Source organism: Patiria miniata, unplaced genomic scaffold, assembly GCF_015706575.1.
Source record: "Patiria miniata isolate m_02_andy unplaced genomic scaffold, ASM1570657v1 HiC_scaffold_11, whole genome shotgun sequence".
NCBI classification, from domain to species: Eukaryota; Metazoa; Echinodermata; class Asteroidea; order Valvatida; family Asterinidae; genus Patiria; species Patiria miniata.
This window is the reverse complement of record NW_024037049.1, coordinates 1,915,605-1,932,499: the sequence shown is the minus strand read 5'-3', so window position 1 is coordinate 1,932,499 and position 16,895 is coordinate 1,915,605. Positions and strand designations below refer to the sequence as shown.

Sequence of the window (16,895 nt, the reverse complement as noted above, 5' to 3'; positions counted from 1 at the left end):
AAAGAAAAGTTAGAATAAAACAAAAAAAATCTGAACAAACACAAAGGCTGTTTCGGCCGGTTGCCGAAACAAAATATGAAAACGCGGTAACCAGTCTGTGCATAGCTATACACTAGCCAGAGTTGTAATGATTCGAGATAATGACTCGACTCGAGTCCGACTTGAGTCACAATTTCTGGCGACTCGACTCAACCCCCAACGGGTAAATGACTCGACTCGACTCGAGTCACTGCGAGCAAATGACTCAACTCGACTCGAGTCCCTTAAAAGAATGACTCGACTCGACTCAAGGAAGGCTAATAATTAGAATCGAGTCCCAACTGGTCAACTGGTCAGTCGGATTCGACATCGTAAAAATGCCAAGAAAACACCGATGGAGAAGGAACATTTTTGCCATTTTATTCACAGAACTTGATCTCTTTTGTCTGTGTATGTATTTTCCGTGTTCAAAAGTTCATTTTAAGATGGCAAGTATTTGAAGTGATACGATGCAGCGTGTTTCCCCAAAATTGTCCACACAAACTTAATCCCTGTTAAAATTGTTACCACCAGAGCTTTGGATTTTCTCCCGTAAGCTCTGCCAGAACAGCAACTCAAAACAAACAAAAATATCATGCAAACATTATTTTCATGTCGATATTGCAGCCATATTAGATTCCCACAATCACTGTACCTCGATGAAGTTGATCTTTTTGTTCAAAGCGAATTCTTGACAAGTCTCCGCATAGACTATTTTTTTTTTACTAGCAAAAAACCCCACATGTAACATGTATATTAAATACATTAAATTTATGTAAACAAAGCGTTTTAAGCCTGATTGCCATGACAACCATGTGTATCACTCGTAAAGTTATTTTCTTGACATTTGTGTAGCAACAGAACATATTTTTTTTTCTAGCAAAAACTCTTCTTTTAATGTTATAAAACCTTACATTTATGAAAACCAGTTTAAAAATCGGTTGCCAACATTTGTGAAGAAACTTTCTCTTTTTGTACCTGAATGATGAGGAAATACTAATTTTATAGTGTCAAATATTTGTGAAAACAGGCTGCAGTGAGTTCCATTGCCTTTAAAATCCATAAATTGCAACCTGCACTACAAGTCCAGTTATCGGGGAAATACATGTAGAGCTAGCATTTGAAATTCCAAGATGGCAGCCGAGAAAGTGGAAAAATGTAAATATCGGTTTGGGGGTTAGTTTAGCTAATACCCAAGAAATCCAAACGAAAGTTTAATTAAGAACAAGCACATTAAGAACCAGACTAAATGTGTAAAACAGATACATAGAAACAATATAACTGACCTTCTCTACCAGACATACTGCAACCTTGGTTGATCTTTATGTCACAGACGTGCAAAATGAAACAGATCCTACAGAGAGAAACAGATTGATTAATTGGTTAATTAACCTTATGGTTGTTTTCATTGGGGAAAATACAATGTACTAGTGAGGAGGGGGGGGGAATGTAAAGACCATTGTAATTTTCATAACACATCTGTAAATAAGGTAGGTTGTCTTTAATCCAACTGATTAAATTAACGCCCGTTAGAGGGGAAAGATAAAGAAAAAAAAATACCCCAAAAGCTCAAAGTAAGATCTGTGTGCATGCACTGGGTGCACTGGGTGCACTGGGTGCACTGGGTGCACTGGGTGCACTGGGTGCACTGGGTGCACTGGGTGCACTGGGTGCACTGGGTGCACTGGGTGCACTGGGTGCACTGGGTGCACTGGGTGCACTGGGTGCACTGGGTGCACTGGGTGCACTGGGTGTTGACCGGCCGGCAATAGCTTCGTTTTACGGCAGGAGATTTCGGTGAAACACGCTGCATCGTTTCACTTCATATACCAGTAGTACTTCCTCGAAATAAATTCATGAACACGGGAAATACATATATGGACAAGAGAGATCAAATATGGACAAGAGAGATCAAGTTCTGTGAATATAAGCTTGCAAAGATCGTCTTTCTCCATCGATGTTTTCTTGGCATTTTTTACGATGTCTATTCCATCCAGCCTACATGCAACATGGTCTTTTTAAGATGTATATTTTTTTTGGTAAAGTAATGCTACTCTGTATAATAAAATATAACTCCAGGTTATGGTAAAAGTATAGCTTGTGGTAAAACACATTTTGTTTAAATTGGATGGTACAGGTAACTATAGGAGTCCTCATTGAGGACCATTTGCATCCCCCAACCTACTACAGTAATAACTGGCTCAACTGTATCTTTGCAGTTTCAGCACATTCTTCATGCACATTGTGTTATAGCGCCCTCTGCAGTCAAAATGTAGACAGTCACCAATTTGGGAATTTTCATACCACCAGTCACCACACATGTCTGCAGCAGCGGGTTGGTTTCCAAATTACAAGTTCAGGCATAATGCTAGTAAGTGACATCTTTTTCTATTAATTATATAATTTTCAGATGTAAAACGTCAAATATGTCGCTTTTTGAAAAGAAAGGAAAGACAGAGTGTATCGAAGTCGTACTCTCAGGGTTGTATTTAGCCCCACTTGTGTGGCCTCCGAATTGCTGAGCTGTACGTTGGGCCACACGTCTGGTTTTCCAACCTACTGAGGAGTTTAGTCCAAACTCTGGCGCACCTTTTTTTGGCACTTTTTTTTTTACATACTTATCCCACTGAATATGGTTGTATTCTTTAATTTCTCATCTTTTGCCCTCTGGATAGATCAGGTAATGTTTCTTCAAATTTTTTGAGAAATTTAGACATCTTTCTGGAGCCCATATGCACCAAATTCGGACTATAAACTCCTCACTTGGTTGGCTTACCAGACGTGTGGCCTAACGTACAGCGCAGCAATACGGAGGCCCAGAAGTGGGGCTAAGCGTTGTTGGGCTATAGGGCAATTCCACGGTAACGGAAGGACGTTTTCACTCACTATACAAAATTTCAAATGTGTGTATCACATACCGGTACAGTGTTATAAGTTACATCAAACAAATGTCACCATTGTATTGCTGTGTAAATGCTACCTTCAATGAATGAATACCTCTCGTTCATGAATTATGAATATTAATGAGGTCGGTAACGGAAGGACGGTAAAAAGGACAAGGGTTTTCTAACTTACATGTGTTTTGCATAAACTCTGTGAATTTTATGGGGCCTTTATATTTTAAAGGTAGGAAATGAAATCCCTGAAGTTTTAACTACATGTATACTATGCCACCTTTCATTTGAATTTTAGTGTTTCGGTGATATAATTACAACATCTTAAGTGGATTGTAATTTGGTAACGGAAGGATGGTAACGGAAGGACAAAAGGTTTACTCAATTATAGCATGAACAAAATGTGAATTTACACTAATTATACAAGTGAAACAAATTGCTGAAATGTGTAACTGAATATGAAATCAACAATATGCAGACCTGGCATAATTATACCCAAGGAAGTATTGAGATAAAGATACATGTAGGTGCCTGCTAATTAATGCTAATATATGAAAAACGAAAACAACCAAAAAACACATTATTCACGAACACAAGACTGCTACAGAAATAGACTTCAAACCCATCACCTCAATCCTTAAAAGTTAAAATACACAGTATTTGAACACTTGGGTATATTGGTTACATGTTCACTGACAACTTTAAAACCCACACTGTCAGACGGCGCGGGGCACATATGTCTACATGAAACAGTCGTTGATTAAGCGCGACTTGTTTTTCTTCAATAGTGACGTCACACACGCGTGCTATGATCAAAGTATCAGATTCATGTCAGTGAAATGGACTGTGCAACTCAGCAGACACATTTAATTGTGAGCGATAAGTTCAGACTATTTTTCTTTTTTCAAAATTACCGGTTGTTTGGAACAATTTAAGGGGTTTTATGGAATGTTGTGGATCTATTCAGGGTTTCTAGCTTTCTCATTTGTATTCTCTTTACCACTTTTTTGGGGGGGCCTTTTTTTTGTCCTCGTGAGGGTATGCACAAAATGCATACCATACTGCACATGTCACGGTAATCCTTATCTTTAGGACACCTCTATTTTTACAAGTTCTGTTCAAAAACTGACTTTTGCAAATGACTGTCCAGTACCAAAGGTGTTTTTTGCAGGCTATAGCAGTCTTGTAGGCTATTTCAGATAAACTCATGTTAGTTGTAATTTTGGAAGCACTTTCAAAGAAAATGTGACTTTTCTACCAATTTTGCAGTTCACCATCTTGCATTTTTAATATAATTTCTGTTCGTCATTGTCGTCTTTAACCCCTCATATTTTCAAAGCCCTATCCTCTTTCTACAAAATGATTATTCAAGAAGGTGTCATTGCCAACTGTTCAAATGTGTCAAGAAATATCAGAATGTCACTTTTGAGGTATTTTAGTCAGCTGTTTTGAGTCTTTTAACCTTATATAGGAATGGGGTCCTAAAGGTAAGGATTACCCATGCCACCAAAGTATGCCAAATCGGTGGAGCGTTAGTACGGAGGATAACGTCATGACCGTAGTTCAACGCTCCACTCAGTAGTTACTCCTAGAACTATGAGGCTCCGCGTGACCAAAGTATGCCAAATCGGTGGAGCGTTAGTACGGAGGATAACGTCATGACCGTAGTTCAACGCTCCACTCAGTAGTTACTCCTAGAACTATGAGGCTCCGCGTGACCAAAGTATGCCAAATCGGTGGAGCGTTAGTACGGAGGATAACGTCATGACCGTAGTTCAATGCTCCACTCAGTAGTTACTCCTAGAACTATGAGGCTCCACGTGACCAAAGTATTCCAAATCGGTGGAGCGTTAGTACGGAGGATGACGTCATGACCGTAGTTCAACGCTCCACTCAGTAGTTACTCCTAGAACTATGAGGCTCCGCGTGACCAAAGTATTCCAAATCGGTGGAGCGTTAGTACGGAGGATAACGTCATGACCGTAGTTCAACGCTCCACTCAGTAGTTACTCCTAGAACTATGAGGCTCCGCGTGAGCGGAGCCTCATAGATACAGAACCCCGCAAAATTGTTTGCAGCACGAAACACCAATTAAGTAAAATAAATACATCAAAACACAGAAATTTCCCACAGAACCGCTGCACAGCTTGCTCCCAAACTCCACGCAATACCTCATGACATACTCACGTAGGTTGCACAGAACAAACATAGGTGGATTCTGTCGGTTTTTAGGCCAAAATGATGAAAAATATGCCCTTTCGGCACTGAGCCAACCTGACACTTGAAACGTGCACGTAGAGATTGCCCCCTAGGCCCTTGTTGCTTACAACCATCCTCAATCCTCCAAAATCCTCCAAAATTTTTCAACTCCGCCTAAATTTTTCAAAATTGTCAGACAGTCCTGCCTCAAAATGCATTCATCCTCAATCCTCCAAAATCCTCCTCATCCCAAAACTTTGCACTCGTGTTTAAATGAAGGATAACCAACGCCAAATCCTTCAAAATCATCAGACAGTCCTGCCTCAAAATGCATTCATCCTCAATCCTCCAAAATCCTCTTGTGCTTCATTCACCATTCATCCTCAATCCTTCAAAATCCTCATGTGCTTCAATCACCATTCATCCTCAATCCTCCAGAATCCTCATTTGATTCAATCACCATTCATCCTCAATCCTCTAGAATCCTCCAAAACCGCCAGGAGGATTTTGGAGGAGTGAGGTGGGTTAGGGTTAAGATCGATGATTTTTGGTTCGCTTGCTCGCAAGCACGTCGCGGGGTATGGTACTTGCACTTGTACACATGTGCATACTATCATTTCGCTTGTACCATATCCACTGCGGCACGCTCTGAGCGAACAAAAAAATCATTGATCGATCATAATCTCTGCGTGCACATTTCAAGTGTCAGGTTGGCTCAGTGCAGAAAGGGCATATTTTTCATCATTTTGGCCTAAAAATCGACAGAATCCACCTATGTTTGTTCTGCGCAACCTACGTGATAACGTGAGTATGTAATGAGGTATTGTGTGGAGTTTAGGGGCAAGCTGTGCAGCAGTTTTGTGGGCTATTTCTGTGTTTTGATGGACGTTTTTGTACTTAATTGGTGTTTCATGCTGCAAACAATTTTGCGGGGTTCTGTTCAGGCGGAGCCTCACAGTTCTAGGATAGCCCAGGTTGGACGAAGTCTTCATTGCATTATGACTGACGTCCAGGATGAGAATTCTCTACGTAATACCACCCAAAATTTGGACCAGATTTTTGTTACGTTTTACCTCGTTACAGAAGCTTATTTCACGCCTACATTTTCTATGTGTCCTTATCTATTGATCCGGGGGGTTCAGGAATTCCATAAGTGATGCTGACCGACGTTAATCAGGAAAATAAACTCTAAAGCAACGTTAAACTTGTACGTTTTTGTAGTCTCTTTTCATCAGTTTATCACCGAGTCGTACATCATGTACGTGCATACGAAAGCGCGCACGCATGCTAGCGCCCTCCTTTGTTTAGTTTTGGTTGGAACAGTGACGTCACTCCAGCCAACCGACGTCATGAAAACGCTCAACCAATGACCAAAGCCGAAACATGTTTCTGGTAACTGGCACAAAAACACACTCGGTCATTGGATAAGCGACCGCGCCTTCAAGTTAGTGCGCATGCGTAAGAGGGCGGTTACTAAGCAAATTGCGCATGCGCACTGCGCGTTCACGTTGCACAGCCATACGCCATGTACGAACTCGGTCATTTCACTGTGTGTACTGCATTATGCATGCTGACTCTCTGGTCCATAATTTTGTACGTGTGAGAAACTGATGAAACGAGTCTACAAAAACATACAAGTTTATCGTTGCTTTAGAGTTTATTTTCCTGAATAACGTCGGTCAGCATCGCATATGGAATTCCTGAACCCCCGGATAGATAAGGACACATAGAATACTAAGAGGTAAAAATTAGCTTCTCCAACAAAGTAAAAATATTGAAAATATTGGTCATAATTTGTTTCGCCCGGTTTTGAGCACTTCATACCCTGGACCACTGATCTCTATATAAAGACTGGATAGCAGATAAAGAGCCGCACAATGAATGAATTTGAAGCCATATTGGTGAGACCAGTGAGACCGGCTGTGGTGATCTACAAAGGACAAGTTGCCGTCTTTATAGGCATCATGAATACTTTTGTAACATTGCAGTTCACTTGATTTATATTTTGACCACCACCACTGACCACGGTTTACAATTTTTTTAATGTCGCAGTTCCTTTTTCAACATTTTGGAAATAATAATCACTGCGGAAATGTGTCCTTTTTAGAACATCATAATACGTGCACGTGACCAAAATGCGCGTCAACTCTTCATACAGCGCGCGCAATATATACGCGTAGAACTTTTGTAATATACGCGGCCATCTTCGTGAGAACGGGGGCGAATTGGTCAATATGCAAAGTCTACTGTGTGACTGGTGTATCCATCCAGTCTTTATAGAGATCAGTGCCCTAGACTCCCTCCGTAACGTAGGGAGGAAAGGGAGTCCACCTGGGCTAAGTTCTAGGAGTACTCAGTACTCCTGTCAGTAGTCAGCAGACAGGTAGGCTAGAGCTAGTCCGATAATCGGAAACAGAAGTAGGCTAGGGGCCTAATTTTTTTTTTTTTGCCTTAACAATCTGAACGAATAACTTTCTCTATTGCATAACAAAGAATAGCTTGAGTAACTCCAGCTGACATGCTCATTTTCATTCACATGTAGTGCTGGAGACATAACCTATTCGTTAGAGTGTGGTAGCAAGAGACCCTAAAATAATGGCCTCTCTCAAAAATTGTCCATTTTCACCTCTAATATCCCACCCCACATTTCATTTTACCTCATACATTCAGCAGTCATTCACGAAGCTAATGATCGACTTGAAACAGACCACAAAAAAAACAAACGTGAAAAATCTTGACGATTTCGGTGGCTTGTCAGTAAAAAAACGCCAGTTCCAACGGCTGTCGTCCATTCTTGCGGAAAGCAAGACAAGAATGCTTTCCACGACAACGCACCAGACGAAAATTGAACTCACTTGCGGCGCAAGTGAGAAATTTCCCGCAGAAATTTCCCACAGAACCGCTTCACAGTTTGCCCCCAAACTCCGTACTTCACCTCATGACATACTCACAAAATATGCGCAGAACAAACATCGCTGGATTTTGTCGTTTTTTGGGCTAAAATGATGAAAAATATGCCCTTTCCGCACTGAGCCAACCTGACACTTGAAGCGTGCACGCATATGATCGAGCGATGATTTTCGGTTCGCTCCGAGCGCGCCGCGGGGGGTACGGTACAAGCGAAATGATAGTATGTGCATGCGTACAAGGCTTGTACTCGCGGCGCGCTCCAAGCGAACCGAAAATCATCGCTCGATCATAATAATGCGTGCACGTTTCAAGTGTCAGGTTGGCTCAGTGCGGTAAGCGCATATTTTTCATCATTTTAGCCAAAAAAAAACGACAAAATCCAGCGATGTTTGTTCTGCGCATATTTTTTGAGTATGTCATGAGGTGTGGTACGGAGTTTGGGGGCAAACTATGCAGCGGTTCTGTGGGAAATGTCTGCATTTTGATGGACGTTTTTGTACTTAATTAGTGTTTTGTGCTGAAAACAATTTTGCGGGGTTCTTAATCTATGAGGCTCCACTACCTGGAGACATAACCTAGGCCTAGGAGTTCTAGGAGTAGGACCGGCATGCACTTCTGACTGCGAAAAAAGGTAGGAAAGTCACACTTTCTTTGAAAGTGCTTTCAAAATTACCACTAACAGTAACATGAGTTTATATGAAGAAAAAGACTGCTTTAGCCTGCAGAAGTCACTTTGGTACTGGACAGTCATCTGCAAAAGTCAGTTTTGAACAGAACTCATAAAAAATAGAGGTGTCGTAAAAGTAAGGATTAGATAAGCCTACCAAAAAAGCGATCCGTAGAGTCTTAGTTATTCGGACTAGGTCTGTTTCAAGTCGATCATTAGCTTCGTGAATGACTGCTGAATGTATGAGGTTTGTAAATGAAATCTGGGGTGGGATATTAGAGGTGAAAATGGACAATTTTTGAGAGAGGCCATTATTTTACTCTCTTGCTACCACACTCTAACGAATAGGCCTAGGTTTAGCCCCATAAATGTGGCCTATTTACTGGACTGCCTCCGTAAACATAGGCCACACATCCACATGTACAAAAACGTGTCGCACTTTGCCAAATTTTGATTTTCACATTTAGGCTTAGGGAGGAGATCAAAAGGATTTTTCCCGTTCCGACGCGAACGCACGGGAGGAACGGGCCTATTGTTCCTAATCCCCCCGGGCGCCTGCGTTCGCCCGGGCCCCGTTCCGACCGCGGGATCACGCCCGAAATTGCCTAACAATAGCACAATGAAATGGTCACCCAGCGTGAGCATTACACGGTAGTACAATAGACCTGTGCGGTGACGACGGTGGATAATGGCAACTGCTCAAATAATATCCGAAGAAACATCGGCCACACTGAAATTTACAAGGAGACTTTGGAAATGTTGCGATAAAATAATGTTTGTTGTTTTCTCATCTCTTGCAGGCGATGTATAGTTGAAGATGGATAGTGATTTAACTTGTTAAAATGCTCAACAAATCAAGAACACGTTTCGGAAATTAGAGTTACATGTACATGTTTGATAGTTTTGTGTATTTGAAGGGAAATGTGCAACATTTTACAACAGTGATGTCTGATGGAGTGACTGAAGGAAATATTCCTGAACAAACGATCCCAGCTGGACCCGCCAACCAACCCATGGACTAAATAATGTCCCGGGGCCACCAGTGGTTGATCTCAGGAAAGACAAACTGCTAAACTATGTCACACGGCTGGCCACTGGTTATCTACTGTAATCTACCTTCCTTGTAATTGTAAAAAAATTAAATTCTTTAAATATTCCACAAATTGAGAAGACTATGTGGGGTCTTCTCCTTTCTTTAAAAAATACATTTTGTGTATAGTTTTAAGAGATATATACCGGAATAAAGCGAGTGATTCCTTTATTGCGGGGGACGTATCAAGTCGTGAACCCTAAACACGACAGGGGGCGTCAGCACAGAGGTGACTCTCCAACCCTTAACTTTCCAAAGGATTCAAAGGATTCAAAGTTAAACTTTAGTGGAGGCTTCTTGAGTTCTCAAAAACAGTGGACTTTCTAATCACAGCGTTGAAGATATAAAATTCAAGAATACAATTTCCTTTTACCAACAAGCTTGGAACAAAGGTTTAAAACAATTTCCAACATGTCCAATAACTTTTTCTCAACAAACGAATTCTCCAAAAACAAATTCTAAGACAGCTAAGGGATTTATCATTGAACTATGGGTTTTTGAAGTGCCTTATGCATATTTAAATTTTATGCAAATAGCTATAGCAGATGCAGTTTCCAAACTGATTGGCATACAGCAGCGGGGTGGCGATAGGCGTGGGGTTCGGGGCCCGCTTAAGGGCCCCGGAAAATTTCTGATTTTAGGTGCCAAGGCGGTGCAATCTGAGGCGATTACTGGGCACTTTCCTCTGTAATTTTGAAGCAGAATTTGTTTTAATTTATGAAGAATTTTCCTTCATTTGTTAAAATGTACTCTTGTTCTAATAAAGTTTCTTCTGTACTCAAAGTTGAAAACCATGCTGTTCTCCCCAGGATTTTTTCAAACCTGTGGGTGAATTTTTGTTGTGATACAACAACCTGCGAAGCCACGGCATGGGTTCGGAGCCCGCATAGAGGGCCCGGAAAATTTTGAACTTTAGAAGCTCCTGGTGCATAGCGCCGCAAACATTCAGTCAAACATTCATTTTGCTTTTAAAAAAATATTTAGAGAACCAGACGTAAATCTGAGGCTGGAAAAAAAAAAAAAGGGGGATGACGATTTTATTCTTCATTTATCCAAAAAAAAACCCACATGGCCTACATTATTTTGTGTACCGGTACATGTTCTACTCTAGAATATATTTTGGAATATATTTTGACATGAAGCATTAAATGCAAGTGCTGTATTAAATGTGCCCCCTATTCCAGCCGGGAAATAAAAAAGTTTCTTATAAAAATATATTCTCGCTTAGAAAGAAATTTTGAGACAATAATTGACAGGCGACCTTCAAAACTTATGCATTGTATATTTTTGTTGATAAGTATGTATGATATAGTTATGTTCAAAGCGATTGATATGATGACTGCCCGTCCGCCCGCCATAATGACTCCTCAAAAACGAAAAAGATAGCCATGTTCTCAAAGGGATGTATTTAATGCCCGCCCGCCCTAAGACGACTCGTAAAAAAAAAAAAAAAAAAAAAGTTTCGAAAGGGGGGGGGGGGGGGCACGGGCCTGGTGTGCCCCCATCTGGATCCGCGCGTGAACGTTACATACAATTAATGGCTTTGTTTTGAAAAAATCCAAGAAATAATTAATATCAGATTTACTAGTCCCTAAAGTTAATTGAGAACTGAAGGAAATATTCCTGAATCTACGACCCCAGCTGGACCCACCATGCCAACAAACCCATGGACTAAATTAATGCCCCCACCACGTGGTTGATCTCAGGAAAAACTATGCTAAACTATGTCACGCACAGCTGGCCACTGGTTATCTATCATCAGATCAGCGAGGCTGGCTACATTTATATACAATTGTAACAATCGTGAATTGGTGGTGGGCATTTTTTTCGTTGGATGTATGTCTCGTAACTAAAACCATTTTTCGGTGTGAATTTTGAAACGCATGAGCAGGTATAAACCAATAGCACCAACAGTAAAATTATCGACTACCCAACAAAGAAGTTAATAATTCTTCACATTTGTTTGCATTCTTTTGAGCCTTTATTATGAATATTAATGAATATGCATTACATGTATTTAGTTCATGAGACATGACCTCGTGTTTGTATGGCCAGCCGCGCTGAGTGTCCGACAAACGTCATAAACTATGATGCATATTCATTATCTTGCCCAAGCGCGCTCGCATAATGCATACATTACAGCGCGGCCACCATTTTGAAATCGCATGGGGGAGCATTTTCGGGACGATATTTGTGGAAGATGATAACAAAGTCGTCTTTTGGCCAGATGGATGAAAATATTGAGACCAAAGAACGTTTTTTCGAAAAGGTATGAGTTGCTCTATGACTAAGAACCTTAACTTTGGAAATTTGTGTCCTGGATGAAAAGATAATCTCGATCGAAAGATGTAGCAAAATCACTACATCAGCGGCCAACAAAATTCAGTCTCTGTGGAAGCATTGGGCGTCTGGCCGTACTACAGAGCTTGCGATAGTACTGTACAGCCAGACGCAGTTGGGCTAGCGCTTCAGTTACACTGAAATGACGTCATTGTTTCGACCAAAGTTGAACCGAGGTTTCCGGTCGGTTCACTTATGTTTCAAGATGGCGGAGAGGTAAAAAAGCTTAGCAGACGACATTACTTTTTACCATAAGGGTGCATACCTGCAAATAAACTCCCATAGACACTAGTGCTAAATGCCCGTACTTCAAAATTCTTTTAAAAATACTCAAAACTCTCACAGGTATTCAAGCTGCACAGAAAAATGATGATCAATGTGTCATCTTTCATTTTCTTTTCAATTTATGGTGGGTTGACCATTGACTTTTCGAGATATTTTCACGCAAAGAAGACGACCCCTATTTTCCCCAAAGCGGAAAAGTAGCCATCTTGAAAAACGATCCCTCCACAACATGGCAAAATAGCGCCACTTTCGAGCCCAATAGCATCCAAAATGCTCAGAATTGGAAGCCCCAAGTCCGGGCCAGAGGTTCACTACCATATCCCTTCAATTCCCCAATTTTACGGCGCTCAGAACTCTCTAATATAGAATATTTTGAGGGTATAACTTTTATTCATGAGCTTGGCGGATCGATTTACAGGTGTGTACCCTATAATAGCAGGCAACTTTTAAATTTTAACACAAAATCACATTCAGGACAAGCAGAATATCTCCAAAGTCAATATTTTGAAAAAAAAAATGAAAGAAAAATATTATCCGAGGTAGATATTAAGCCCGAAAATAGTGATTGTTTTGCCCCTGCTAAGCTGTAGAGCGCCCCCAGCGACAATAAATTGAGTTCCAGCTACTTTTAAGCTCAAAATGCCCCCCCCCCCACTTTTCAAGTATCAATTGTTGTAATCGGGTGATAGCCTACTGCTCCCTTATGATTTGGAAGCATCCGTTACGGCAAAAAACCCTTGTTGATACCTTTAAAACACTTTTTCCCCCTCCCCGTAGGTTCCGCCCACTGAAAAGACCACTGCCGCGGCACAGCGCATGCGCGAAACGGCCATCTTTGTGATTCTTTATAGGGTGCATACCTGCAAATAAACTCCCATAGACACTAGTGCTAAATGCCCGTACTTCAAAATTCTTTTAAAAATACTCAAAACTCTCACAGGTATTCAAGCTGCACAGAAAAATGATGATCAATGTGTCATCTTTCATTTTCTTTTCAATTTATGGTGGGTTGACCATTGACTTTTCGAGATATTTTCACGCAAAGAAGACGACCCCTATTTTCCCCAAAGCGGAAAAGTAGCCATCTTGAAAAACGATCCCTCCACAACATGGCAAAATAGCGCCACTTTCGAGCCCAATAGCATCCAAAATGCTCAGAATTGGAAGCCCCAAGTCCGGGCCAGAGGTTCACTACCATATCCCTTCAATTCCCCAATTTTACGGCGCTCAGAACTCTCTAATATAGAATATTTTGAGGGTATAACTTTTATTCATGAGCTTGGCGGATCGATTTACAGGTGTGTACCCATAAATGGAGTTTAAATAGTGGGTTTGGTACAACTATAGAATGCAGGGCCACTTCACTCTACATCCGCGCCTCCGTACGGCTGCGAGGAGGCGTGGAGCTGCAGTCAACCTACCTCCATGCAGGGCCACTTCACTCTACATCCGCGCCTCCGTACGGCTGCGTGGAGGCGTGCGTCTATGCGACTCTGCGACTCCGCGCCTCCCCGACTCCGCGACTCCCTGACTCCGCGTCTCCCTGACTCCGCGACTCCCTGACTACGCGACTCCGCGTCTCCAGTGCCCCGTTGCCCTCCTACCTTCCTTTGCGAGGAAATTAACAATGGATATGGATGCTTCGTTCTCTAAAAAATACCGCCGAGAATTGCGCCCTCTATCGGCGGCGCGTGTCTCTGCGACTCCGCGTCTCCCTGACTCCGCGACTCCGCGACTCCAGTGCCCCGTCGCCCTCCTACCTTAACCTTCCTTTGTAAAAAATACCGCCGAGAATTGCGCCCTCTATCGGCGGCGTGCGTCTCTGCGACTCCGCGTCTCCAGTGCCCCGCGACTAGTCTCTGCGACTCCGCGGCTCCGCACCTCCGCGACTCCGTGCCCCGACGTACAAGCGCCCTCTCTTCCCATTCTGATCATTGATGAGAAGACAAGTGCATTCGCTGTACTTTTTGCAGGTTTGCATATTCTTATATTGTAGCCTATTACTCCTATCCTCACATCGCCGGCCTCCATCCACGCCTCCAAGCAAAATAAAAAAACCTTGCTCCGGCGTGGCCCTGCATTCTATAGTTGCTCCGTGGGTTTTTACCTTCAATTGGTATGAAAGTTGATACAGAATATCAGGCCTACTCTTTTTTAGAACTTAAGGGAAACGCTATAATAAAAAAAACTCCCACTTTTGCTTTGAATATTACTGTTAATCATGTCCGGTCGCTGCGTGATTGTTTTGGGGTTGTGTGCAGTGCAGTAGGTACAGTCAATTGACCGGTTCCGCAATTTGACCGGTTCCGCAATTTGACCAGTTCCGCAATTTCGGAAAACTAGCTCTCGTTTTCAGGAAGACAAAAACGCCAAGGACTTAAACTTTGGTACTGATGGAAAGGTTATTCAATCTACTTTTCAAAAATGGTGTTAGTTTTAGGATACTCACTTACATTTAAAAATAAATCCCCTACGACCGTCACTTGCCGTTAACGAACTGCCAAAATGGAACGCGCACGGAAGCGTGATTTCATGTTTGTCGGCCAGCTACACGATTGTTCAGGGGAATTAAATCATGGCGATAGATGCAACTTGTTCGGAAATTATTCATTATTCCACCATACAAATATAAGATTTGAAGTCTGTGAATTTTTTTTCTATACCCACCAGATTAACTGCTGGTCGTTTGGCCGGTTCCGCAAACGCATTCATACTACCTATACAATACACTGGCCATGGTGCGACTGTATTAACCAGTGCTGCTATTGACAAGTATTGTTGATGACGGCCCCCTAGCGCGGCGCACATTATTTATTTTGGCATGAATCTTTTTTTTCTTTTTTTTTAGAATTTCTATTAATCCTTGTTTAAAAATGTTGAATTTGATGATCATTTCTGGGTGTTCAGTGCATAATTGAAAAAAAATTGAAACAAAATGATTTTGTTTCTGTCCAGCTTCCGGATAGCACTGTAGGTTTTGGATAAAAAAAAATTCGGACTTCAAAATTTAAAATACAAAAATCTTTCTTAGTGAGCAAAATTCCCACTAATCGTTTTTCCTGTGCTCTAAAAAAATTCACCCCATACTTGGTGTTGAAGCGGTTGTGCCTCAGGGGTTTGGATTCATTTTAGAGTTACAACTCTCCACATCCAGGGTGCATGAGTCAGCCCAGGCTAGGAGGTGAGGTTTGTGGGGAACAATTAAAAATAGTGCATAATAATATGGAAAATAAAACGCAGGTGTGTTTCTAACCCAAAGGACATTTCCAGTAATTTAGTAAATTTAAAATTATCCTTTTTCGGTGGGTTCTAACCTTACTCTTTACCCTTTTAAACAAAAAGAAAAATAGGTACACTAATATTTCATAATGAAGACCAGTCTCTTGTCAGTACAGAGACACACATTTTGATTGTTTTCTTGGAGCACAAAATTTGTCAAAAACTATAAACCATTTCTCAATTTTTTTCTCAACTTGGTCATAAACTAAATGATTTATATAAAATTTCTGTTTCATCCAGACAATGCCAAAGACAAAGAAGAAGATTACGCCAGCCTCCTGATGGGCCATAAGAGGCCATCTGCACATCTTTTTCAGTTTTACATGTGAAGGTCAAGAAGAAGTTGAATATTATAGTGAAAGTACATGTAGCTGTGTGTCTTCATCACCATTCCTTTGAATTAATTTATTTATGTGACAAGTTCTTTTTTTGTATAGTGCTAGCTTCTGGAGTGCTTAAATTATTTGTGTATAACAATTAAACAGACATGCAGGCGTCATAAAGGCAATACATTTAAAGGCGTTACATACATTTTTATTAACCAGTACATGTGAAAGAGAAGTGAGGTGTTCAACTATGCTACTTTGCATGAAAAACCCACAGAACATGTCTATTTCTGTGATTCATCACCATTTATTTATACGACAGGTATAATTTTGGATTTAAAAGGGGTAGCTTCTTGAGTGCTTTAGTTTTGTATTAAATTTACATTTTACACATGCAGGTATCACATGTCAATATATTGAAAGGGTTATCGGGATGTACGTGATGAATGTGTTGACATTTTCTTTTAAGAGCATCACCGAACGGTAGATGAGGTTTGCTAATACAGTTGCCCAAGCATGATACACGTACAGAGTTAATATGTGCAACAACGTATGAGGAGTAACTGAACCCTCTCTTTAACTTTCCAACGACATTATAATTAGAAATTGCCATTGCTATGAAACAGCCATAGGATTTATGACATTTTTAACAATTTGTTCTCATTTGTTTGTGAAATTTAATTTGAACGTGAAACAATATGTATGTGGCCTGTATGTATCTGGCCTGCTGAGGCCTGTTCCCCCTCCCCTCCCGGCCCCCAGGTTCCCCCTACTGGATGTTGGTGCACACAAAATTAAGCATATTGTGTTTTTACCCTGAACAAATTGAAACACTCCCCCCCCCCCCCCCACAAAAAAAAAACAGTAAAATGAAAAAAGGGGGAGGG

The 16,895-nt window shown here is 41.2% G+C and overlaps 1 long non-coding RNA gene across 1 annotated transcript; it reads left to right on the top strand.

Moving 5' to 3' along the window:
- Positions 1-15,471: 15,471 nt before the first annotated feature.
- LOC119741648 lies at positions 15,472-16,156 on the top strand. The gene is made up of 2 exons (XR_005272760.1): positions 15,472-15,584; positions 15,923-16,156. It is a non-coding gene; the product is annotated as an uncharacterized LOC119741648 (long non-coding RNA).
- The last annotated feature ends 739 nt before the right edge of the window (positions 16,157-16,895 follow it).